The sequence below is a fragment of the Myotis daubentonii genome, chromosome 9 (genome assembly GCF_963259705.1).
Source record: "Myotis daubentonii chromosome 9, mMyoDau2.1, whole genome shotgun sequence".
Taxonomy (NCBI): Eukaryota; Metazoa; Chordata; class Mammalia; order Chiroptera; family Vespertilionidae; genus Myotis; species Myotis daubentonii.
This window is the reverse complement of record NC_081848.1, coordinates 73121735-73147576: the sequence shown is the minus strand read 5'-3', so window position 1 is coordinate 73147576 and position 25842 is coordinate 73121735. Positions and strand designations below refer to the sequence as shown.

Here is a 25842-nt window from a genome sequence, read left to right as displayed (position 1 = left end):
TATCCATGGATGGTGTATATACAGCAATCAACAAAAGAGATCAAACCTCATGAACCTTATATTTGGTGATAAAGACATTATAATATTAAATTACTAATAGTTTCTATTAGTTCATAGACATTTTATATTTATAAAGTTTATGAACTTATAAAATAAAATGAGAAGTATTGGAAAAAATGAAATGAGACATTGTGACATAAACAAATAGAATTCAAGATAAATAATCCAACTGACACAGAAACAAGTTCCTAATCCCATTAGTACTAGTTTACAACCTCCTGCAAATAGGCATACATAGCACAGAAGCCACAAACTCTGCTTTTGGACTTAGTTTTTCTTCTAAGGAACCCTACCTCTTAGTATCTCCCCATTGTCTACCCCCAAACACACAACCCAGTGAATAAACTTATCAATTCTATGTTCAACAACATATCCTCTTTAGATGGCTAATGAAGCATAAAGTACCAAAATGGTGAGTTATAGGGATTAGAAACAGATGAATAGTACATAAGTATTTCAAATGGTCAACTAGGAACCACAAGACTATATTATATGATAGGAAAAGTAGGTACTGCAGACTATAAATGCTACTTAGAATGCACATATTGATAATTATATCAAGTTGTTACTGCAAATAATTTAACACTGGAAAGATTCCAGCATCAACTTGCAGTACATAAATAAAGTTTTGACTGCTTAATGGCTAGGTGATAGGCAAGGATTAATTTGCCTAATCTGGATACCCAGTAGGTTGGCTTCCCAGAAGACAGTTACTACTTCCCTACCCCTCAAAGAACATGATTTTTTGGCTATTAAAACCCAGAAGATATGGAAAAAGCCAACAACTGAGTAGTGAAGGCACACACCCTAGTAGAATGCTGATGAGACAGAACAGAGATAAAGGTCAAGAATCTGCAACATCATACCTCTATAAAAACAAAGCTCAGGTCCTGGACTCTGACCACAGCTAGGGATGGGCTGGCGATGTCTCAGTTTTAAGTGCTGAGGTTGAAGATCAGGGCTGGAAGCTAGAATTCTGCTACATCACAGAACTGTCACCACAGAGTTTGGACCTCAGCTCTAAGCCATCCTAGAGGAAGGGCTGGTTTAACCCCAACCATGCTGCTTATTAGTCCAACAGCTCAAGACTCGGGCTCCTCTCAAGTCTTATATCTTGCTCACCAATTTACTGGGAAATTACCATTAAGAAGATTGCTCACCTGCTATTGCTCTGACTCTGTAAGTTTCCCCCTCAATGACAGGCTGGTCCCAGCTGGTGTGTGTGCTTTCAGGTCATTCACTCTTGATTACTTAACATTAGATGATCTCGGACAAAGTATTAATTCTCTGTGAGCCTCAGTATCCTCTTCATCAAATAGGGATAATGACAGTAAACACTTCATTGGTTTCTGTGAAGATTAAATGAGATAATCTAGGTCAAGTGTTTGTCACAGTACCTGCACATTGTGAAACATTTAAAAACACTAAGTATTACTAAAACTTAAGATTTAAGTCCAGGGGATTTTTTTAGTACAAATAGAGAGATTTTTTATCATATCTCAAAAGAAACTAAGAAATATACTGGAGGGTTTTCATTAAGAGGCATAAAGAGCCCTTACTCTATAGTCTGTGGCTCCATTGTTGATGTGGTAGGGATTATTTGAAGACTGAGTGAGTCTGGGTTTCAGATCAAAGAGAAGAGGGATTTACCATAGAGAGTTAGATTTCAGCTGGGAAAAAGCCTTCTAATTAGTGTGATCTGTTTGCACCTCTCAAGAAGGAACCTAATGGAAGAGTGGTGTGAGAAAAAGAAAACCCAACTGACTACTTTTTCCCTACACATTCACTCACTTCATTCATTCAATCATTCATTCATCCATCCATTCATTCCTCTGTGCATTACTTCCTTCAGTTAAGTATTGCAATACGCTGTACTAAGCACCATGATGACATAAAAAGACCAAGCTAATATGAGAAGATTTGGTTTATCAAACTTATCCCCTAATGCCAGTCTCCCAAAAAGGAACTAGCCTCTTGCAGATCATGTGGAAGTCAGCTACTGCAAAACTTTTAAGTGATCAATCCTGAGGTATCAGATTCAACCATGTGCAAGTGTGTCAAAGATTTGAATAAGGCTTTCGAACCAGCGCATGTATCCTGTCAGAAAAGAGGCTTGCGTTCTCTCAAGGATGGTTGTCAAGTTCGTAGATCAGGACTTAGAGCTGAGACTATGTCATACACATAGTTGTTGGATACCAGTTCTTACTCATGCCAGGGAAGGAATTATTGCTTTCCTAATTAGTTTCTTAAAATCTTCCTGGAATCCAATGCTTAGATTTGCTAGATTGCTGTTTGCTGCTCCAAAGTACAATGGGAAAATGGAGAGCATAGATCTCTAGCATTGTGAATGCCTCCAGAAGAATGTTCTTTCATCAGTCCTACTGTGCATGCTTTGACCTAGTTTTGACCTAGTTTTCTCAACTCACTTATTACTTGTAAGAAGCTCATTATATAAAAAAGAACAGGGAATCTTAAATATATTGAACTAATTAAATTAAGAGAATAATATGACATAGAAAAGGTATGTGCCATGTCCAGGGGGAACCATCCATTTCCTCTATTGATAAAGCTCTCTTGGGGATATTGGATAGAATCCAATCCTATAAATCTGACCACTCCTCTCCCCACAAGTAGAGCCTCTACCGTATCCAATTACTTTATCACCTGTACCACTCCTTTTGGGAGGTGAGAGGCAGGTTCTATATCTCCATGGGATTAACTGGCCTTATATCTACATCTCTCACCACATGAGGCCCCAAGGGCCAGTTTTAGTGGGATGATAGAAAGTCTATTTTGGCCTTACAGACAAAGTATCTCTCTTTTTTTAAAAAAAAAATCAGACATGGATTTAAATCAATTGATCTTGGAAAGGTTAAATTCATTCTTGCAATGGCAATGTACTCATTTATCCATGGCCATAATACCTAACTCATGGATTTTGTGAGGATTAACTGAGATAACATGCCTGACGTATAGTAGGTAATCATAATTTTGCTTCTGTGACATAGGAGATGTAAAGACAAGTCTAGACAAAGACCCTTGAGAGATTTAGGGATGGGGTTGAGTCTTGATATTAAAAACTTTAATATTTTTTCTGTTATTTTAAATACAGAAAACTCAAACATTGAAGAGATGGTTCAGAAATGAACCTGTACTCTGCACTCCAGCCCGTTAGACACAACCATTGAGAACTAAGGGCTTGAGTACTGCAGCCATATCAAAGGAGGACATTTAATAAATTACTGTGGAAGCCAAACCTCAGTCCATGCCACGCTCCTCAGGAGGACATTGCTCTCTGTGGGTCATTTAAAATGCAATTTCCTTTGAATGGGCTCAGAGCAGTTCTATGATCAGACATGACTGCTTTACTACAGGCACTGGTTTAATGATTTTATGTCATCACAGTAATGGAAACATGGCATTCAACTGTGACTACAGCTTGTATGAGTCTATTCTTGGAAACCTGTTTCTGTAGAGGGCATGAAAATGTGGAGTTTTGGTTCCTGTTTGTTTCCCAAAAGGCTTAGTCAGTATCTCTCACAATTATCAAATGAGTATGGTGATTTGAAGTCTCAAAGATTGTTCACATACTAAGCCCTCCTTTAGAGAAGGAGAGTCGGGCCTGAATAAAATTTTTTCATTAGAGGAAACATCCCTCATGGAACATGTCAATGCCTGAGTCCTCATTCTTGATGGGGAAGAAGCACGCCAGCACTAAAAGCGAAAATAACAAAATTACACATGCTTTCTCAGTGAAGGACATTGCCTCTGATCTTTCACAAACAAATTTGAAGCTAAGAGTCATAAACTCCCTCAATGTCCTGCCCACACATGTAGACAGTTATCACTGACAATATTCACATTCTATTTCCTTCTAATCTCAGAACAAGTGATTCTCTCTTGCTTAAGGCCAACTCTTCCATCTGTGTTCTTGATTCCAACCCCTCCTGTCTCTTCTAGGACCTTGCTCCATCAGACTTCTATCTTTGTTTCTATGTTCTCACCTCCCCACTTGCTACTACTGGACCTCTCAGTCTGTAACATGCTAAAATCTTTACAAACACACACACACACACACACACACACACACACGCTAGCTCCAGTCACTGACCCATTTTTCTCCACAACCAAACTACTTAAAATAGTTCACATTTGCCATCTCCCATTTTGAAAACTCCTGTTTTCTCTCTTGCTTCTATAAATAATTATGTGATTTCTCCTTGCCTCCTTGTTTCTTTCCAACAATGCTGCGAGCATTTTCTTATCTGTCCTTTTCCCTCTTAAACTCGTGGCCAGTCTTCTGCTCTCACAAATCTCCCCAAACTGCTCAGCTAAACTTCATCGGTGAGATGCTAAGAGTTAACTCAATGGTCAATATCAGTCACTTGAACCTTTGGCTACCTCCTTTCCCCTTTTAAAATCTCTCCTCTCCTTTAATATCAGGCTGCTATTGCCTATTCATTTCCAGTTACCATATTTTTTCCAAGTGCTGTGCCATACACATTGCAATGTTAAAAGAAAAAGAAAAGAACCTAGAAGGTTGGGAATGTTATAATATAGTATATATTTTAAAACTAAGTGAGCAAAGCCTAAGTAAATTGAATAAATTTACTCAAGTTATATAGTAAGAGGTACTGGATAAGAAAGCAGTTTTATCAGACACCAATGTACGTTTTCAACTTGTTTCCCTAGCCCTACCTTCAAGGGCACAACAGGCAAACATCACACAGGTAGTATATCTGGCCTCCTTGTGATGGAGCCTGTGGCCTGGGCTCCCCTCCAAGGTGTCTGAAATGTCAAACTCAACACCAAGGGTCTGTTTCCTAGTTCTGATGACTTGGTGAGATTTAGGGCCTCTAATCATTGATCTCACTTTAAATTGTTTTGTTTTTCTTCCCTCTGGAATCAGAATCCCCTTCCTTGGTTATTGATTACTCTAGATAAGTATTTTACAAGTAATTCATAATTTAATTGAGTTGCAGCAAAAATGGAATCCTTCTGTATGATCTTAATTACAAATACTTCCAAAAATGCCCCATCTCCTCATCCTAGCTCATGGTGCCACCTCTCTTTTTCCCATCATGTCTCTAACTACATATTCTAACATCTAAGAGCTAACTTATTTTTCTTTACTTGACAATTAAGTAGAAGTATTTTCAGAGAATCTGTCTTTTCTTCCAATGTCCTCTTGAACAGCCCAGTTTACCTATAAAGTTTCAGGTAACTAAATTTTTGAAATACCCATTTACTATCTCACCCCCACATTCAGTGGAGAGGCAAATTCCATCCATTCAGGCTCCTTAGTGCCACCATTATACAGCAGCTATTGTCAAACCCCACACCTAGTGACACCGAGAAGCCCTCCAGGATTTTTCACGTGCACTATATAATTATTAGCCAAATTGACATCCCTGCCTCTAACCATTTTGTTATATTCTAGTTTTCTTTGGCTGCCAGAGTTTTCACCAGTTTGTTTGCTTTTTTAAATAGTGAATTCATGCTCTTTAATCCCATGAATCTTTCCAATGGATTTATCTTGCCAATAGGATAGAGTCCAAGCTAGCAAAGCTGAAACTTAATAATTGAATCTTTGACGACTGTTCCAGATTTATTCTTCACAGGGCTCCATACTAACCACTTTGAACTCCGGCTTAGTTAAGCACATCTGTGTGATGGTTCCATGATTTTGCTCAAGCTATTGCCTCACTCTGAAATGTTTTCTCCTGGTCCTTCCTTCCCCTTTTCAGCTCACCATCATTTCCTCAAAACTCTCAGGCTTCTCCAGAGGAAGTAGGCATCCTTTGTACCTTTACAATAAACACCTATCTTTGGTACTTACTATAATCTGAATTCCATTGATATAATAGCATGCCTGCCTTCCACCTTAAGACTATGAAATATTTTAAGACAGGGTTTTTCAACCTCAGTGATATTGACATACTGAATTAGTAATTGTTGTGTGGACTGTCCTGCACATTACAGGATATTGAGCTGTGAACCTGACCCCTAACCACTAGATATTAGGAGCACCCAACCCCCACCAGACATGACAACCAAAAATGTCTCCAGACACTGTCAAATGTTCAAGTGGGGGGCAGGGGCTGTTATTTCTGGCTGCGAACCATGTTTTTAAGATAGGAACCATATCTCAAAAGTTCTGTGTTTAAAGCCATCGTCTGCAATGCAGACACATTAGTTGACTGAATAAGTGTAGAACATATAATATTGTTTTAGTTACCAACAGACAGTATATATCCTTGTTCTTTGATATATTTCATTACAACTTATACTTTAAATAAGAAAAACATTAAACATTTTACTTGTGAATTATACTTTTGAGTAATTCTCAGAGCTAAAGTTTAAATACATAGATGCACAGCACAAAGACCAAATGCCAAATAAGATACACAGTTAAGTAAGAGCAATTAGCAAGTTTATGAATTGACTGCCTGTTCATATTTATTTTCCCAAAGCTACTGTTTAGTTAAGTTAGTACTTCTGCCAATTATAAGTGGCTACATTGAATGAGCTTATGTTTGAATATCAAAAACTCTGCATTTAACCTGAAGGGAATATAATCTCCTGGACAACTGTCAAAACAAGTGACTATGTTTACAATGACTCTTGGAAATAAAAGCTAAATTTTTAAAAATCATTATATTTCTAAACTGCTCTTCCTTTAGACATTTACTTAACAAATGTCTTCAGAAGATCTTTTTGCTCTTACTAGAAGAGATATCATGCAGGCAAATAACGTAAGAAGTAGAATCAAAAGTAGAATCATTAACACAAGGATGTGTTAATGATTACTGAAACAAAGTTTAGAATTACCATCTGCTTATCTTGACTAACAAAAATAATTTTTATTTGGCTTTTATATACCATCTTAATTATTTACTATTGTCAGCTCAGAGTGGTATTGGGGAATCAATTCCCAGTTATGTAAAACTAAAGTAAGTAAAGGGATTGTCAATTGTGCATTCAAATGATGTTCCACTAGGTAAGGAATTGAGATTGTTGCAAGGGAAAAGCCCTCTATTAAGTATGGAAAGCAAGAGAATTCAGAATAGAAAAGCCTATAGAGATAGGGCAGCCTTCATTTACATGTCAGCTATAATATCTGCCTTACTAGACTATTTACTTGGTAACTGGATGGCAGTCCTTAAACTAGTTACCGTAGCAACTACTACATGACATATAAGGTTCAGAGAGATAGAATATCTTCTTGCAAAAAACAAAAGCACCTTCAACATGTCAGAGGAAAATTACCATTTTGAGGAATGCTGCTGGTGTGAAGGAAAGGTGTTAGCTCTGACTCACTGTGATTTTTTTTTTCAAATTTCTACATTCTAGCAAAATGTCAACAGAGCTTTCAATATGTTTTTCTCTACTAATTATCACTTCAATGTCTCTTTTTAAAATGTTAATTACCTAAGTATTAGCTTTTGGTTAAAGCTGCTGGAAAGCCTCTCACAAATCAAACTCAACCTACCTTCACAATTTGATTTTCAAAGAAAATTCCTTCAAGGACTCTAGATTATAGTTTAGGTTTTCATAAATGGTATTTCATGGATCACCAGTATCAGTCATTATGATCCTTTGTTAAAAAAGTACGTTATTTGGTCCTGTTACCAGTGGTGAGAGGTTCATGCCCCCACCTGCTGCTTGTGGGAGTGGACTTCTAACAATATCTTGAAAAAAGAAATTTTCTGGACACGCTCAGACAGCCCAATCCAGCATCAGGCTGGTTTAGTTTGTGTTTTCCACTGCAGTCCGTCAGACCATTGCCTGTGGAGTCCACATGCCTGTGGGCCACACGGACAAATACAAGACAGCCAAGAGCCACAAGAGAGCAATCTTCTTTGTTTAGGGGATTATATAGCCCCAAATTTTCACGGGCTTGCGGTGGCTCTACACATTCTGGACAACAATCTCTGTCCTCAGATTTGACACACAGGCAAGTAACTTCCCTATGTCACCCCAACTTTACTGGGCATGTGTCTAGCTCCCCTTGGTTGGAGTCCTTTCCCAGGTGTTTTGCAGAGAATGGGCTGGTGGTTCCCTGGGGAGTGTAAAATTGCAGCTTCCTGGTGAAGCTGCTCAAATGACATACCTATAAAGTCTGGCCTTCCTTTTCTCCTTTCATCTATATGACGATACCCTTTTCATTGGCTAATCAGGGCTATATGCAAATTAACTGCCAACTAAGATTGGCAGTTAACTGCCAACAAGATGGCGGTTAATTTGCATATGTAGGCACAATGCAGGGAGGGGAAAGGGAAAGCAGGAAGAAGCCCCCTGCCACTGACAGTGATCGGAAACCCAGGGGGGCGCTAAGAGCTGGGGGGCAGGGCAAAGGCAGCCCTGGGGCCGCCTTTGCCCTGCCCCCCAGCCATGATCTGAGAATCAGGTGCCTTTTCTGCCCTGGCCAGTGATAGCAGGAAGTAGGGGTGTAGCCAGCGATGGGAGCTGGGCACGGTCGAAGCTGGCAGTCCCAGGAGCTAGGGGTCCCTTGCCTGGGCCTAAAGCGAAGCCCACGATCGCGGGGCCGCTGCAGCTGTGGGTCCCCGCTGCCCGGGCCAGACACCTCAGCCAGAGGCTTCCTGCTGGGGCAGGGGCGGAGCCCGCGCGATCGCGGCACCCACCTCTGCCACTGCAGGCCCCCATTGCCCGGGCCGGACGCCTAGGCCAGAGGCATCAGGCCTGGGCAAGGGGCCAATCCTGCGACTCGAGGGTGATGGGGGTCAACACCTGAGGGCTTCCCAGTATGTGAGAGGGGGCAGGCTAGGCTGAGGGACACTCCCCCCCCACACACACACACCCAGTGCACGAATTTCGTGCACCGGGCCCCTAGTATTATTAATAATTAGCTAATTATAATGGTATCAGTCCAAATCCAGACCAACTGAGTCAGCATATTTGGGGGTGAGACATGGAAATGTGTATTTCTATTAATTAAAATACTGTTTTTTATGACTTTTATTTTCTTTCCTCTAAGCCAATACACTTCCTCACCTTGAATATCCCTCCTTAATTCCATGTATATGAATGCCTTTCATGGCTTAAGGCTTAGCTCATCTGTCACTCTTTCTCTTAACAAAAGAGCACTTCCCACTAAGAAATTACAAACCACTACTTTTCTACCTCTCTAATTTGTCTAATTTCTACTTTACTTTAAACAGTGTATTAGATGCATTAACATGCATATTATGTTCCTCCTCTCTCTTCACACTGCCTATGAATTTCCTGTAGCTTTTGTATATACTTCAGCTAGCACAGTACGGTTCTAGGGTTTTGACATCTCTTTTTCTGGTTAGGCTCTACTGAGAACAGAGACATCTATCTATACATGTCTGTGTCTAAGTGCCTGAAACACATAGATGCCAACAAATGTTTATTTAATTGACCTGTATCCAATAATAATTAAAATGATATATCAAAAACTTAGGTAAGATTATTGAGCACTAATTCATTCCAAGTTCAGAGGAGTGTTACTATTAATACCTCTATTTTTACAGATCAGGAGACTCACCCTTGGAGAGGTCAGGCTACCTGCCTTCGATACAACTAATAGGTTATACATCAAGATTTAAAAATTGAGCTGCAATAGCAACCCAAACTTTAGCTACCAGGTATAGTGCCTCCTTTGCTTAAGGGAACAAAAGCTAATAAAATTGCTATTTTAACTTCTCTTTCGGACATACGTTAAAATACAGATATGAAACAGAAATATCATGCCATGACAGTTCAGCCATAACAAATAAAATCAATACCCAGAACTTAATTTCTCCCCATGACTATGTATAATATAAAGATCCACTCTTGAGCATAAAAACAAACAAATGATAGCACTTAACTGTATGATCTTGCAAAACTCATATCTTTTCTCTAAGTCATTTCCTTAGCTATTCAACAGAAGACTAGAATTGCATGATCTCAGCCTGTAATGTCATTTACAGAGATAAAATTCTATTTCTCAAAATGCATCTTCCCCATTATATAGATACTAAAGTCCCAATGCACAAAATTCGTGCAAGAGTAGGCCTTCACAGCTATGGATGCCTGGGTCCCTCCCTCACAACCTGGGGCAGCTGCCTACATCCCTCCCTCACTGCCACAGCTGCAGCCCCAGCTTTGTCCTGGAAGGACATCCAATCTAATTAGCATATTATGCTTTTATTATTATAGAAGACTAGGCTTAGTGAGGTTATTTCCCCTCAACCTTGTGGGCCATTCTACAAAAGGTTTTCCTGTCCATCAAGACTTCAGGGTTTCCCTATTTTACTTAGAGCACTTGTACAATATTGTTAATAGTCTAAGATGACTCACCTATACATCCCATCTCTCTCCTAGTCTCTCATACTCCATTTCAACCACAATGGCTTTGTTTTCAGTGCTTTCAACTCAGGGCCTTTGAACTGGTTATCCCCTAGACCTGGAATCTTTCCTCCCAAGTAGAAATAAGGCTTCCTGTCTCACCTACCTCAAATCTCACCATCTTACTTGGACATCCTACATAACACTGCATGTACATATCCTATATTCCATTCTATTGACTCCATTTTAATTGTTCTCATCCTTTAAATTACAATTAGCTTATATAATTTATTTTTTCTTCTTTTCATGATGACATGAGCTCTAACATCGTAAGTTTTTTGTGTTTTGTATTTAATACTCCTTTATGTTAATAAAGGGAAGATATTTATTTTTAAAAAGCAAGTGTCAAGGCTTAGACTATAAACATTCACTCCAGCTACAATAGAAAGTCCTTGAACTCAGTCTTTTGTCTCTGCACAATCAAAAGAGAAAAATGGAAAGCGTGGGTTTTTGTGTATCATGAGGTGTGCAGGTTATTCGGCTTCAGATGTCTGAAGGACGTCAGGTAATGGCAGCTATCCCCCAGCATTACTGCATCTAATTCTTGATGCCATGCTTTGGGGAAAATAGAAAGAAATCAGAGAAAAGCAGACAGTCCTTATCGCAATGATAAAATGCATGAGTATACCAAAATGGAAGAAAAATCAATCAGAAACATACAGCATAAGAAAGACAACAACTGATTACCGAGGGAATGCTTTCTTTTCTGTAAATATTAAAGAAGAGTAATAAAGAGAAAGAGGCTATTATTCTAATTGTGTAATGGAATACTGTTTTTAAAAGCACTCTGATTTATGTATATATATGAAAATCTGCACTAAGCAAGGCTTTCTTTTCACTTTTGGGGAAAACTAGCATTAGAAGCCAAAATAAGTTTCTTGAAGCCACTGTTTGGCATAAATGGATTCCTAACTGAGACTAGCAGAGGTCATGGAGGACTCCGCATGGGGAGAATCTCCTAGTGAGTAACTGGGATGAATGGCATTTTGCTTTAATGGGGGAGAGAGTAAGAAATTTTCAGGACGTGCATGGTATGGTTGCCCCAGGAGAACACTTTCATTAAACTGGGAGGGGAAAACACACCAAAAAATATTTAAGTCTTTGAGATACCAGTTCCATACATGGAACTTTATTCTCTTTAGATTGGAAATAGTCTGAAAAATATATATGCATTGTTCTACAACCATTGGCAGGGAAGCTTAAAGGAGCCACTGTGTTGTTGTGGAGAGCCATGGTCTAGAAGTCATGAGACCTGGTCTTTGCCCAGGTTGTATGATGACTTCGCTTTCCAAGCGATGGTAAATTACCATTTGTGTAACTTACTTTTTAAGCTGCTAAGTGGGGTTAGTGGTTCTCCCAAGCATCTTAAAATGTTGAATATCTCTTTAAAATGAGAAAGTGTATGGGAGAATTAATTTTTCCCAAAGTAAAGCATTCTTTAAATTCCTATTTTTTAGGAGATTTGTGCAGCTACCTAGGAGGAATAAAAACTTCTCAAGGACTCATCTTATTCCAGTGTCCAAATCATCCAAGACATGTTCCCCATAATGATTGATTGATTGTAGAAGCAGGTAACACTTTCCAACAAGGGTTGTTGTTAAATGTGACCACATAACACGCTGAGTGTAGAAAATGCTGATTGAGTTTAAGGATGTGGACAGGTCTACAGTAGATGCCTATGAGAGAACAGTAAGAACGCAAGAGAGGTATGATACAGGGTGGGGCAAAAGTAGGTTTACAGTCTTCATATGGAAAGTAATAAAATAATAAATACAAGAATAAACTCATGTCTTTCACATACTTACAGCTGTAAATCTACTCCCCCCCCCATCCTGTATTCAAAGACTACCAACAAAGCAGTGGGGTGTCCTCAGGAATTTAAAGACCAGAAATGATGGTAGGATTACCAATGAAGACAGGACAGAAAAGTTAAGGAGCTCTGGAGCCAACACCTAGTTTATCACTCCAGAGGGTGATCATGAAAATGGTGATGATGGTTAATTAGACTTTTTAGAAAGTCATCAGTTTTCTTTGGGAAGGACTCAGATAGGTTTGATCCCAACTTTGTTTCTCTCCTTCCTTCCTTCCTCCTAGTCTGTAGAGAGGACTTTTACTCAGGAAGCAATGGTCCCTGGTTCTCAGTTGTGCTCTGTGTGGCCACAGTCAGTGACAGAGAGAGTGAGACTCTTCACTTCAAGTAGGAATTCCCCAAGTATTCCAAATGAGTACCCCAGCGAACCTCTGTTTTAGTTTTGCTACATTAATGGCACAGTTTCCGAATCATTCTCAGGAGTAGCCATGCTGATTTAACCCCCTAAAATGTAGTACTTTGCATTTTCCAAGCCATCCATTTAAGATTATGGCACTTTTAGGTTGGTATAGTACTAGAATAAAAATAAAGACACCACCTTGATTTTCCAGTTTTGATTTTTTCTTTAACCATACCTATAACCTTAGATATTAAATTATTATCTCCAAGGTACAACCACTATTTTAGGCCAAGTCTAAATTTTTCATGTACTTTCTAACATATTTTTTCTCTTTCCTTTGAAAATGTTCATGAGAGAATCACCCCAGTATATTATACAGGTGTGCACTGGGTCAGCCTAGCAGTCTGTAGAGGAAAGTCCAAGGATTGCAAGAGATATAAAGCACCTATGAAATGAAGAAAAATCTGAAAGGTGAGATATATCATCTGTTAAGAACACAGATATCCTGAATACTCATGAGTCAACATAGAGTGAAAAGTAAAATAATAGGAATTACCAGTTATTAAGCATCATATAAGTAATCTTTTAATCATGTACAAGGTGCTAATGCTATATCTATCAATTTATCATATATCTATCATATATCTGTCATCTATATTTATCTATTTATCTATGTATCTGTGTATTTATGTATCTAATTTCTATTACTTTCTTCTTGACCATAAAATCACCTTGGAAGGCAGCACTTTGCTATTAGTCCTATTTTATAGATGAAGTATTGGGACACACTGCTGTTATTTAGCATGCCAATTTCAAGTATGGGAACAAACTATACCTGGCATATCCCATGCTATTCTGCAAATCTTCAAATATATATTTATAAAATATCAATGTGTTGAAGTTACTTAATGCTATTTTTCATTACATACACAGCTAAATATCTTAGTTTTTCATATTTACAATATTGAATGAGTTTAATGACCAGTGTTGTGAAAGAACAAAATATAGCCATTTATGTCTTCAGAAAATAAAAGCATATTCTGCCCAAAACTATGACTCTATGCTGGTGTCAAAAAGTGCCCACTTTCAATGATCAAAGTTTATGCTAACTCCCTTTGATGTTCTGCTTAGCTGTGTTTCCTAAACATCCCTGACCCTCTTATCTTTAATTATCCTTTAGCTCGAGATTCAGTGATTCTTTAATATCCTGATACACAGGCACTTACAAAGCCACTCACTATAAAAGACGGAAATAAAAACATCCCTCTTTATAATTATTTAGTCATTTTATTCCTTTTAAGGGTTTCCACATCCATTATCTTGTTTAAGGTAAAAGAGAAAGCATTGGATAGAAACACATTTCAGTAAAGGTTTAAGCATTGGAATAGAAACACATTTCTATTGGAATAGAAACACATTTCAGTACAGATTTTCACCTTTTTTTAGTTCAAGTTAAAGGATAAAATCATAGGCGTTACCGCCATTTGCAGCAGACAGTCTCACTATCAATATTTTTCTTCTTCAATTCTAAGAAGTCTAATTTTTAGCAAGGGCCTTTGCTGCCCAAGTAAATGCTACCCCCCTCATCCCCCACCCCCCACCGCACCTCACTCCTTGCTATGTGTAGCTATATGACTAAGTTATCAGATGCATGTACCATCTATGAAATTGCCTTGAACGTCAGCGGGAACCTGTCTTTCTTAACCTTTGTACATAATGCTGACTGGTGGTGGGTGTGATGGCTGGAGTTCTTGCAACCATCTTAGGTCAGAAGGATTGGAAAAACAGCCTCGAGATGATGGAGCAGTGAGCCAGAAAGAGACAGGATTTCTGAAAGAATTTGGAGAGCTGCTTTATCAGTGCTGGACTGCTGACATTTAGGCTTGAATTTTAATGATTTACATATCTAATGTTTCCGCCACATAACAACCCTATGAGGTACGCGTTATGCGTCTATGTTATAATGGAGGATATCAAGACACAGGAATTTTACATGATTGACAACGAAACGGCATAACAAAATCCAAGGTTCAACATCACATTTCCTAGTACAGCTCCAGATTGTTCTCTATTAAACAATGGCTCCTATTAATGTGTCTACTTGCCAAGCTAAAGGGGACCCTATTTAATTAGAAGCACTCAGTTTATAGTCAGGGTATGGGAAGACAATGGATAGTTCCACTAATAGGAAAAAATCGGGTGATTTTAAGAGTTCAGTGGCCTGTGTTTGATGTCAGTATGCTATTTTCAAGAAACCCTTCTTTCTCCTGTATTATTTTTTAAAAGAAAGCAAAAAAAAAAAAAAAAAAAAAAGGAAAAGAGGACTTACAGTGCCAAACAGGCGATGTCCTTACTTAACTAAACATTTGTAGACACAGGTATAAATAAATAGACAAGCATGCAATATCCTGCGTGCTGGGAGTAACAGAAATAGAATCCCATTTTATTGGTTGTGGGAAACATCTTTCTAAAAATTTAGCAAGTAGCAGCTCTTTCTGATGAAGACAAAGGAAGTGAAGCAAAGAGGAGATTGAAGCCACAGCTTCTGATGCCAAAATGCCAGTGAAGATTTTGAATGCAGTTATGAACCCAAAAGCACATGATAATTAATGAAATTAGCAATTTTATCATGGATAAGGAAGCAGCAGAGGAAATGGTCGGAAACTGTTTGAATGACAAAACTTTTCTTTCAGGTTTGGATTTGGTTTTTTTTAGCTAAAATTCTTAGATAATGGCCTTAAATTTCTCCATTTTGCTTCCTAAGTAGTAACAGTTCTAGCCGTCTGCTAAATTTTGATTGGAAAGGAAGGATAATGGGATCTCTGAACTTCATCGCCAATGATACTTAGCATTTATTAAGCACTAAAACAGGGCAAGAAGTTTGCCTACATAGTCTCATTGATTTCTCACAGCTCCCTCTACCCCCAGTTGATTCAGTGTGGTTAAAAGAATCATACTGCCTAACTTAAAACCTCTTTCTTCCTCCTTCTAGTTCTGAGACTTTACACAGGCTATCCTTCAGATTTCTATTCTACAAAGTGGGGATAAAATTAATAATGTTTTATCAAAGTTGTTAAGAATGACGTTAGGCAATAAATACAACAGTGCTCAACTCTAGTCTTACATGTGTTTGTTGTTCTTGTTTCTGTCCTTATCGCCATTTTCCTGAGAAGAAAACTGAGGCTCAGAGAGTTTATCCACTTAATAAGTGACACATCAATGATGCAACCCTAGTATGGAGACCTCTAGCCTGCCATCATTCTATCACACCCTTTCATGTCTCATTCTAATAAAGTGATAACATTAAATGCTCAGCAGCAACTTTTCAGAGGGTTCATTACCCCATAAATCTCACCCCCTCAAATTCTAAACTTGGACATTTGCCCACACTGCAGTATGAAGGGAGGCTGAGCCTCCTCGCCCTCTCATCACAGCCTCATTACAATTGAAGCACAGGGCACTCTTGGCTTCCAGGAGGGCTGACTACAGTATTAAAGGGCTACATGATGTGAATCTGAGTTATTAATGGTTTCATGACAATCACAAAATAAGTACAATCAGTTTTTCATCTTTTGAAAGAAAGCTCTTAGTTTTTAAGGACTAGAGTCTACTTTTTCTTCATTTCAATATCTCCTTCTTTCCCCAAAACTCTCTACCTGGCTGTCCATAAGCCTCTCAATCCAAGTCAAAACTATGTTTTCAAAAGAGACTCCAAGGTGGCTTCAAAATTAGTGATTTGAAGTGAATTTCAAAAACCTTTTTTTTTCTTTCTTCCTGCTTTTCAACATCTACTTAAGAACAAGCACAAAGTCAACGCAATGCTCTTTATAGTTCAAACCCAATAAAAAGACATTAAAATTCCAATAAGCAATAATGTTCTTTTATACTGCATTTTAGTACTAAAAAAGTAAGTGGTTCCAACACCGCTGTGGCTGTTAGTACTTAAATGGCCAAATTATCTTAATTGTCTCAGAAGTGGTACTAAAGTTTGAAAAAGAGAGGGTGCATGTGTGAGAAGGAGGGGAAAGTGCCATAATTATGCTCACTTTTTAGAAGGGAACATTTGTTTGCATTTCAGTCAACAGCAAACCACATCCTAGTAAATCAAAATCTAAAGAGGTACGGGCGACAAAATTATATGGCATGTGCTACCCTTGGCTGAGTTGTAGTAAATTTAACTCCATTGTGCAGAAAGCTGCTGTGCAGAATTATGAGTCTATTGGATTCCAATTTAATCAACTTGAAGTTCCTAGCTGGCCCGCTTTGAAACTGAGAGAGATCACATCACAATGCATGAGACATATTTTTTCTGTTTGGCAGAAAGCTCTTTGGATTTTTGTTGCCCAACTCAAAGTCAAAAGATATCAGACTCCTGGAGCTGTGAAGCTAGGATACAGTTTATTCAAGCTACATATACTGCACTGAGAACTTACCCAAAGGCAAAGGGAAAGGAGGTTGTAACAGAAATAACAGTGGTGAGAACTGGGTTTTCATCAAGTATTTGGACTTATCTTCTATTTTAAAAAATGACCCCTCTTTTTATATCGATATCTTAAACAAATACGGAAACAAAATATCTCTTGGATCACCTTCCTCATCAATATTCATAGCATATTTTTTTTCTGATGGAAAACTCCTGGAAAGAATTGTCTATCCTAAGAGCTCATCTGCACTCACCCCTGACTGGCCTTTGCCTCTGATTACACACAAATCACCACTGACCTCCATTTCAAAATGCCTAATGATCATTTCTTAGTCCTCAGCTAACTTGACCTACCAGTAAGTCTTGAGAGAATTAATCCTTTCTCTTTCTTAGAAGATGTTCTTCACCTGGCTTCTCAGACAGTTAGGTCCTTCAACCACAAACACCACTCCTCAGTAGTTGGGTCTCCGCCTTATTCCAATCTGTGTTTGATGGAATATCCCAAGAAGCACCCACAGATCTCTTAACTGTCTTATAAATACTCCCTTGGTGTTGTCATCCCATAATATGGCCTAAATGTCCATCAATCTACTGATTACCAAATTTGCATCTCTAGTCTCATTATGTCCCCTGAAATTCAGACTTTTAATTCCATAACTGCAGTTAAAATTCTAACAAGTATCTTAAAATCAAAGCATATCAAACACACACTTAATGCCTACCTTTTTTCAATTCAGTGGCAGTCTTCTCTATCTCATCAAGGGGGAATTCTATCCTACCAGATCCAAACATTGTTTTTAGCCTCTAGTCCCCTTTCTCATATCTCACTTCCAATCCATTAGCAAATGCTATTAGTTTTGCATTCAGCATATATTCTGAACATGCCCATCTTTAACTACTGCCACTACTAGCTTCCTAGTCTAAGATACTGTCTTCTCATGCTTAGGTTCTTGTAAGAGACTTCTCACCATTCTCCTCACTTTCACCTAGGTTTCATTCAAAATATAAATGTCAGAGTAATTTTTCAAAAACCCAACACAGATCAGTCATCCCTCTCTTCACAGCCCATCTAAGCCTTCCTATCTTATTCAGAGTGAAATCCAGACAACTCATCAGGGCTTACAGCATCCTTCCACCTCTTTCACTGCTTCTCCTTCTACTAGCTCCCAAGCTCACATATTAGATCCACACCAAGCTCCTTACTGCCCCTTAAACAGCCCCAGCATTTACTTGCTGCTTATACCACATAGACTGTTCTGTCTCAGGACACTCACATGCTTGCATTAGGACTCTATTCAAATGTGTTTTGGTTTGTTTTCATGAGAAAAGCTTTCAGTGATCCATATAAAATCACATTCCTGGCCCCATCATGACCAGTCCCTTTAACCTATTTATTATATTTTACACTTACTTGTCACTAGATATCATTATTCATTAAACTTGAAGATAACACTGATTTCGTTCTGTTCACACCTGTATTTGGAGTGAACAGAAGGGTGCCTGGCACATAGAAGCCTTTAAACAATTTCCAGAATTCCTTGAATAGTTACTTTACGACAGTGAGTAGAATTAACAAAATGGAATTATCTGTACTCACCTGATTTAGAAGAATCTTCAAAGTATGGAAGTCTCCTGACTCAAATATATAAAAGCTATATATATGACACTTCGTAAAGATCATGCATATTTGAAATAAAAATTTCCCTTGACATAATAGAAAGTGAGCCTGGTATAATAATTAGGAAATATGGATTTGGGAAATCTGATGTCTCAAGCATTCTGAGATACTGGGGCTGAGAGCCAAGATTCACAGGCTTGTGATGACTTAGCACCTCTGTAGCTTGCTTGACTCTATCCTTGGCTCGTGTGAGTCCATAGGGCACATGTTCAGAATGCCTGGCTGAGTGTTCTGCTCCCAATAATGTTTCCCCATAACAATTAACATAGAACTACTTCAAATTAACATCTCTGCTAAATTAAACTTGACGTGGTTCAAAATGCAAGCCAATTTGTTTTCAATTCTGCAGTCATTCTCATTTTATTAATTCTAGAGACAGAAGAAGCTTGAAATGTATTAACTTTGTTAAACAAAATCTAAATTTATGACTCAAATGTCAGTCTTAACTTTTGAGCAAGTTCTTTTAAATATTCTACAGCATTCCCTATATCACCTCTACATTAATAGAAATTTTTCTTTGATTTTTTTTTTTTACCAGATAGAGTTGGAAAAAAAATTGCAAAATCTTATTCATCTCTACCTATTTTTTTATTTTAAAAAATATCTTCAATTACAGTTTACATTCAATATTATTTTCTGTTAATGTCTACTGTACCTATTAATCCTTATCTCTATGTTAGACTTAACCTCCCCTGACAAAAAAAAAAAAGAGAGAAAGAAAAGAAAAAAAAACAGAAAAAAACTAAACATTTCTTTTAAAAAAACATTAAGATTATTTAGTATTCATTTCATAAGAGGATTTGGTTACTTGAATGGCAACTTGATATATCACCATTAAAAATGAGGTTTCATTTCATGAGATACAACAAATAAGGAAAATATGTCTACTGTGAACTCTCTTCTAAAACTCATCACCAACATCTAATTATTTTTTGTACAACTCACTCACGGCACCTACAAATGGAGACCATTTCTTTCTCCTAAAAGTTACCAACTTTTCTCCCTACTTTTGATGTCCAAATATATCCTGCTATAAAAAGTATGTGCCCATTAACATTGAAATATCTGTCCTGTTTTTCCTTGCTTGTAACTTATTTCACCTTTTGTATTATTCCAAATCATTTAGCAATCACAGCCTAATACAAGTACTTTTGGAAACAATATTCTCAGTAACATATAGCCAAATGTGCATGACCACTTCTGTAGGAAGCAATTAAAGATTGTGAAATAGCCTGGACTAATTTAATGCCCATCTACCAGAATTGACTGCCAAAAATGAGTATTAGTTATCCTGGCTGCCTGCTTACTATGGCTGAGCTTAATTTCATGGCCTTAATATTACCAATAACACAAAAATGAATATACTCTTGTAACCTTAACATATTATGATAAAGGCTGAACATCTGAAAAAATGTAATTGTGTGCTGTTATGCTGTTTAGCTAACATTTTGTCTCAAGTAAGAAAAAAGGAGATAATATAAGCATTATACTATTATATTGATAGGGTATCATGTAATAAATATAGTTATCATAGAGCAACAAAGAGGAATGTTTAAGATTAATAAAAAATCTATATATGCTCTGAATATATACATGCCATGTATTTATGGAAAAAGAGACTGAACAGGAACATAAAGAAATAAAAACAATGTTTCTTTAGGTTGTATGGTATCAAACAATAATGGCATTAAATGGGGTTAAACTTGAGGAAGGCTTTATTCAAGACCATTGCCCTAGGGGAGAGGATCTGTTGCAAAGGGGAGAGACTGAATTCAACTCCATTGAAAAAATACAAAGGCAGAAGAATTGTTAAGCTCTTAGGGGAGATAGTAGAAAAGTACTAGAGAACATTTTGGGGTAATGTTAGAGGGTTTTTGTTTTGTTTTGTTTTAATTAAAAATATATCAATACAGTTCGCATCAGTGTGCCTGTTTTATTACCACTCCTTCACTGTCAAACCTGAGAGCAGTAACTGCTATAATTTCTCTGCCTTCTGTTTGTGATAACCAAGGCATAAAGTATCTGCTATACTAAACTTTAAATTTCATATTATCCTTATTATGAATGGAATCCTTAACAATGGAGGTGGGGTGTGTGATGAGGTCACATATGTTTGCCAATTCCCACTTATTATTAAATTAAACTCTTACCCTTCCACGTAACCTGGAAATCAGGGGCCCCATCTTTCTTGATTTCATTTCAAAAAGATGGCTTCTGGGTCCTTGGAAAGACATTTCTGGGTTGTAAAATGGGCAAGAGGCTCGGAGAAGGTTTACATCCCAAGGGGCAGAGAAAGATTTTATATTTGCAACTTTTCATAAGTAAATGCTCTAAGACAAGGGAGTCAGGGGTCTATAGTCAGGAGGAAACCTATTTAAAATTTAGTCAAGCTAAGGTAAAACAGGCATTTGTGCCCCAAACAAAAATAATAATGATGGGTAATATTTTCCTTCTGTCTTTTTGTTACAAATTATTTTTATTAAAATATAATCGGCGACCAAAAAAAAAAGTATCCTTTACATTTTTTTGAACTCACTAAAATGTTCTGTTGGGCAAAGCAGTCAAGCTTATCACCGATGTGCCTATTTCTTCAAAGAATCTTGTCTTGCAAAGTTGGTAAGTTTAATAGTTCCCACTGGAGAGCATCTTTCAAGGCCCCAACAAGACAGAATCTGAGGATGCTCATTGCCTCCACTTTTGACTTTCTAATTCCACAGGAAGAAAATATAAGATTGCTTGATGGGTCTGAGGTAGAAAATGATCATTAAAATCAAGAAACAGGATCACAGGATTCTCTTAGCTAGTTACTTGTTACTTCCTTCAGTGATCTTTCCAACTAAAATTTCAGTTTTCATTGGGGAGAGTTCCTCCAAGTAGCTTCTGTTCCCCTAAGTTAACTATTAGTATCTAAACATGTATTTCTGTATACAACATTTTACAGGAGTCCAAGTTTACCCAAACTGTGAGATGGGCCGGCAGTACAGTGGAGTTGTCACAATTTGCTCAGGATTGTTTAGGCTAATCTGCATTCCATCTTCCAAAAACCAGTGTAATAATAGGAAGGAAGCCTTGACCAAGGGACAAAGTCTTGCTATGTCCCTGGCCCAACATTATAATTTCAAATCAATAAAATAGGAGGGCTAAGCTCCAAAACTACTAAGATCTCCTTCATCCCCAATGGCTCATAATTCTAAGGTTCTGGTTCTTCTATCTCCCAAGATCACTATGAGACAAAAGTCAGTTTATACTTTTTTTCATATTGTGGGGGAATATACCATCCTAAACCCCACAAGAAGTAATGGAATACTATTAACAGATGGTTTTAGTTTTTATTAACATATAATTGACATACAGTATTATATTAATTTCAGATGTACAATGTAGTTATTCAACACTTATGTATCTTATAAAGTGTACTCACCAAAGTTATTGTGATATTGACTATATCCCATATGCTATATGTATGCTTATTCATTTTATAAGGAAGTTTGTGTCTCTTTTGTTCTTTCACCTTTTTCACTCACTGCTCTACCCTCCTTCCCTCTGGCAATAACCAGTTTGTTCTCTACATCTCTGAGTCTGTTTCAATGTATTTTGTTTGTCAGTCGCACCCTTGTCAAATTGGCTATCAAAAGACAATGGATAACAGAGAGGAAATACTTGTGCACTGTAGGTAGGATTGCAACTTGGTACAGCTTCTATGAAAAGCAGTATAAATGTTCCTCAAAAAATTAAAAATTAAACTAACATGTGACCAGCAATTCCATGTGTGGGCATCTACCCTAAGGCAGCAAAAACTCGAATTTGAAAGATATATGCATCCCTATGTTCACTGTAGCAGTGTTATTTACAACAACCAACATGGGAAAACAACCTAGTGTCCATCAATACAGTAGATGAATGGATAAAGAAAATGTGATGTGAAAATATATTAAAATTTTTAAAAAGGAAAATCTTGCCCTTTATGTCAACATGGATGAACTTTTATTATATTAAGTGAAATAAATTAGACAAAGACAAATGCTATATGATTTCACTTATATGTAGAATCTAAAAAGCAGGCAGTTTTAAAATAAGGAGAAGAAATAAAAGGGATATTTGTAACACTTTCAACAATACAAATATTTTTTTCTCTCAAAAGAAAGAATTTGCATCCCAGACAAACGCACTTATTATCAAACCAGCCACAAGGCAATTTTAATTTGTCTAAACCTCATCGAAGAGAAATTTATAGAAATAATCATGTTGCCAAGCTTCAGCTCTTATATTAATGAATGAGTTTGTAAATGTTTACGTTGTTTCTATAAGAAACAAACAATTTCCATGATATTTTTAAAAATGCATGGAAACATTATTTTTCTAGGTGGCATGCAATGTCTGGTTTGCACACAAAAATAAAGAATGTTTTTTGTTATAATAAATCCATAGCAATTCCCAATCCCGCCACCCTCCAAAGCTGGGAGTCACTAGTCTACATACATTGTTTAGTCCTGAGTTTGACTTGCATTCACTTTCTAGAGGAAAACAAAATATTTCCATAGTCTTGAAATTCTGTGTATCTTAGATCATACTGAAAATCTGGGTAAATATAATTGCAATAGCCAAAGCTGAATAAAATAGATTATTCATCTTAAAAGGGATGTATTCTTTGTGATATACATGAGAGTCAGAATGTCTCAAATTACAAAAATCTTAGTTCATGACTTGTGCTGAGCTGGTTATCCAAGGGAAACATAATATGTTTCTTCACAAATCTGTGTAACTAACAACTAACTGTCTCTTGAGATAAAGGAAGGAACTGCTAGTGAGAAGTATGCATGGATTCATAATGAAAACAATCTATAGTTTATCATTTTTAATCCTCTTTTCACTCGAAGATGATTTACTCCTAAAACACTATGTCTAAGAATTATGGTGAGTAGCTACTACTGAAAACTACTATTAAAATAAATTAGCCCTAGCTGGTTTGGCTCAGGGGATAGAACATTGGCCTGTGGACAGACTGAAGGGTCCAGGGTTTGATTCTGGTTAAGGGCACATGCCTAGGTTACAGGCTCCATTCCCAATAAGGGACATGCAGGAGGCAGCCAATCACTCTCCTTTCCTCTTTGAAATCAATAAACATATATTTAAAAATTAAAATCCACATGCTAAATGGCATAGAATATTCCTCAAAATGCATACTTTTGGGGAAGGGCATAGCTTCTTTCCCTAGAATTGCTTTGAACCATTCTGTCTTTCCTTTAGCAGACTACTGCTTATTGATGAAGCTTTTATCACCTAAAGCTGCCAGAGAGAATACAACGAGCAACTGATTGTATCAAAGCGCCCACTCCCAAGTGGAAAAGGTACTCGTCTGACATCCAAACTTGGGAACATTTCAGAATGTTAACACAGTTGGAGTAAAGCTACTTTGTGTTTAATATGCACAGGAAACTGCTTATTTTCCTGAATGTGATGATGCCAGGGTGGAATGAACACATTAGAAACTAAATAGGTAATACAAGTTAAAATACTGTACCATTTCCTAAAAGCTCCACAAAGCTTGATATTTTCCCCCCAGCTGTGTTCCAATGAGCAGGCTAGCTGGATACCTGCCCCATGGATGGCACACGATTCAGAAGAATCTTCTTCTCTGCTTACTGAATTACATTCCCAAGCTAGTTGCCTTTGAACTTCAGGAAGCCTTGTGCCCTTATCAGCTAAAATAATCTGAGCTGTGTGATGCTTGCAAGTAATTTTAAAATATTGCCAAGGAGTAAAAAGGTACACAATAGTGACCAGGGCTTTAAAAAATGGCAGTGGGAGAGATTTGATAGAGAATGGCCCCTGGGGAAAACCGCACAGGTCTTGGTCCATTTATCCCAGGCAATAAATCATGACCTAGACAAATGGAGGCATATTGCTACTTGATTGCTTAATGGATAATCCATTGACCTTTTAATCCCTTTGGATTCTTTTCTGTATTCATCTTTTTATGCCAGGCAGCATGTCACATGCCAGGTAAAATTGTTGTGCTAGCCAAAGGTGAGGCAGTAAAAGAGAGTATTAGGGGCGCTGCAGCTATTTTTCCCCCATTTTGGTATTTCTTCACTCTTGATGTTCTGGAAGGGAATGCCAGAATACAGATTCAACAGCTCTGGTCAAGCCCAGTGTGCTATTAATTAGGTATCTGGGTCAGGTAAGAATGCCTTGATTTTCTAGACCGGGGCATTCCAAGTAATCAGTCCACATTAGGAACCTGACTTCAGACAGCCAATATGATTTTTTTTTCCTACTTTGAGAAGCAGAGTAGCTTGATAACATCAAAGAGACCAAATTGAAGGCTGATTTTTAGGGGGGGAAAACAACACTAAAAGGTAGCCTCTTTGGAGTACATGTAACAAGAAGCAGAAGAGAAATGAAAAAAGCCTCAGACTCTGGATATGATAAAACATATCTTTAAAAAAGAAATTCCACGTGGTAGCTTAATAGAAAGCAGCTTGATTTTCTTAAGGCTGGCTCTGGATGTTTGTTTATCCAAAGCATTCTCACCTTCTGTGGGACAGGGTGTCACTGCCAATACTCTTGTGTGGCTCAGTCACCCTGGGTGACAACATAACTAAGTGCTGTGTACAGAGTAATCAATCAATCAATCCAGAAAAATGAGCAAGTCTCACCCAGCAGGCTCTCACTGTAGGGAAAGTAACACCATTGCATTTACTCTATCAAACTCTATCCAAATCGGTATGCCAATCAGTTACTCCATTCTACTACCAGTGTGGTAGATTAAATGATAATTGCATTGTTTAGTCAACCAATCCAACCATCAAATGGCATCAAGTCCCACCATGCTGCACAACACCCCATCTGTTCCAAGGCACTGAGTTCGAAATCCAAAAAAGGAAAATGGATCCAGCAAACCTAGAGATTAGTAAAAACCAAAGGATAGCTATGAGACGATAGAGCCATGCAAATGAATCCATGCATGGAAATGAGGCTTGTTCATGTCCAGACAATAGATAAACATTTCATTAAAATTAAAAATAACCACCTCTCACCCTAGCCAGTGTGTTTCAGTTGGTTGGAGTGTCATGTAGTGCACGAAAAAGTTG

The 25842-nt window shown here is 37.6% G+C and overlaps 1 protein-coding gene across 2 annotated transcripts in view; it reads right to left on the bottom strand.

Moving 5' to 3' along the window:
- Positions 1-25842, bottom strand: part of LRRC4C (leucine rich repeat containing 4C) — a 994437-nt gene that overhangs the window by 786095 nt on the left and 182500 nt on the right. For both annotated transcript variants that reach the window (XM_059709619.1, XM_059709620.1), the window contains exon 2: positions 1221-1409. The gene's annotated coding sequence lies outside the window, so the exon portion shown is untranslated. The remainder of the gene's footprint in view (positions 1-1220; positions 1410-25842) is intronic.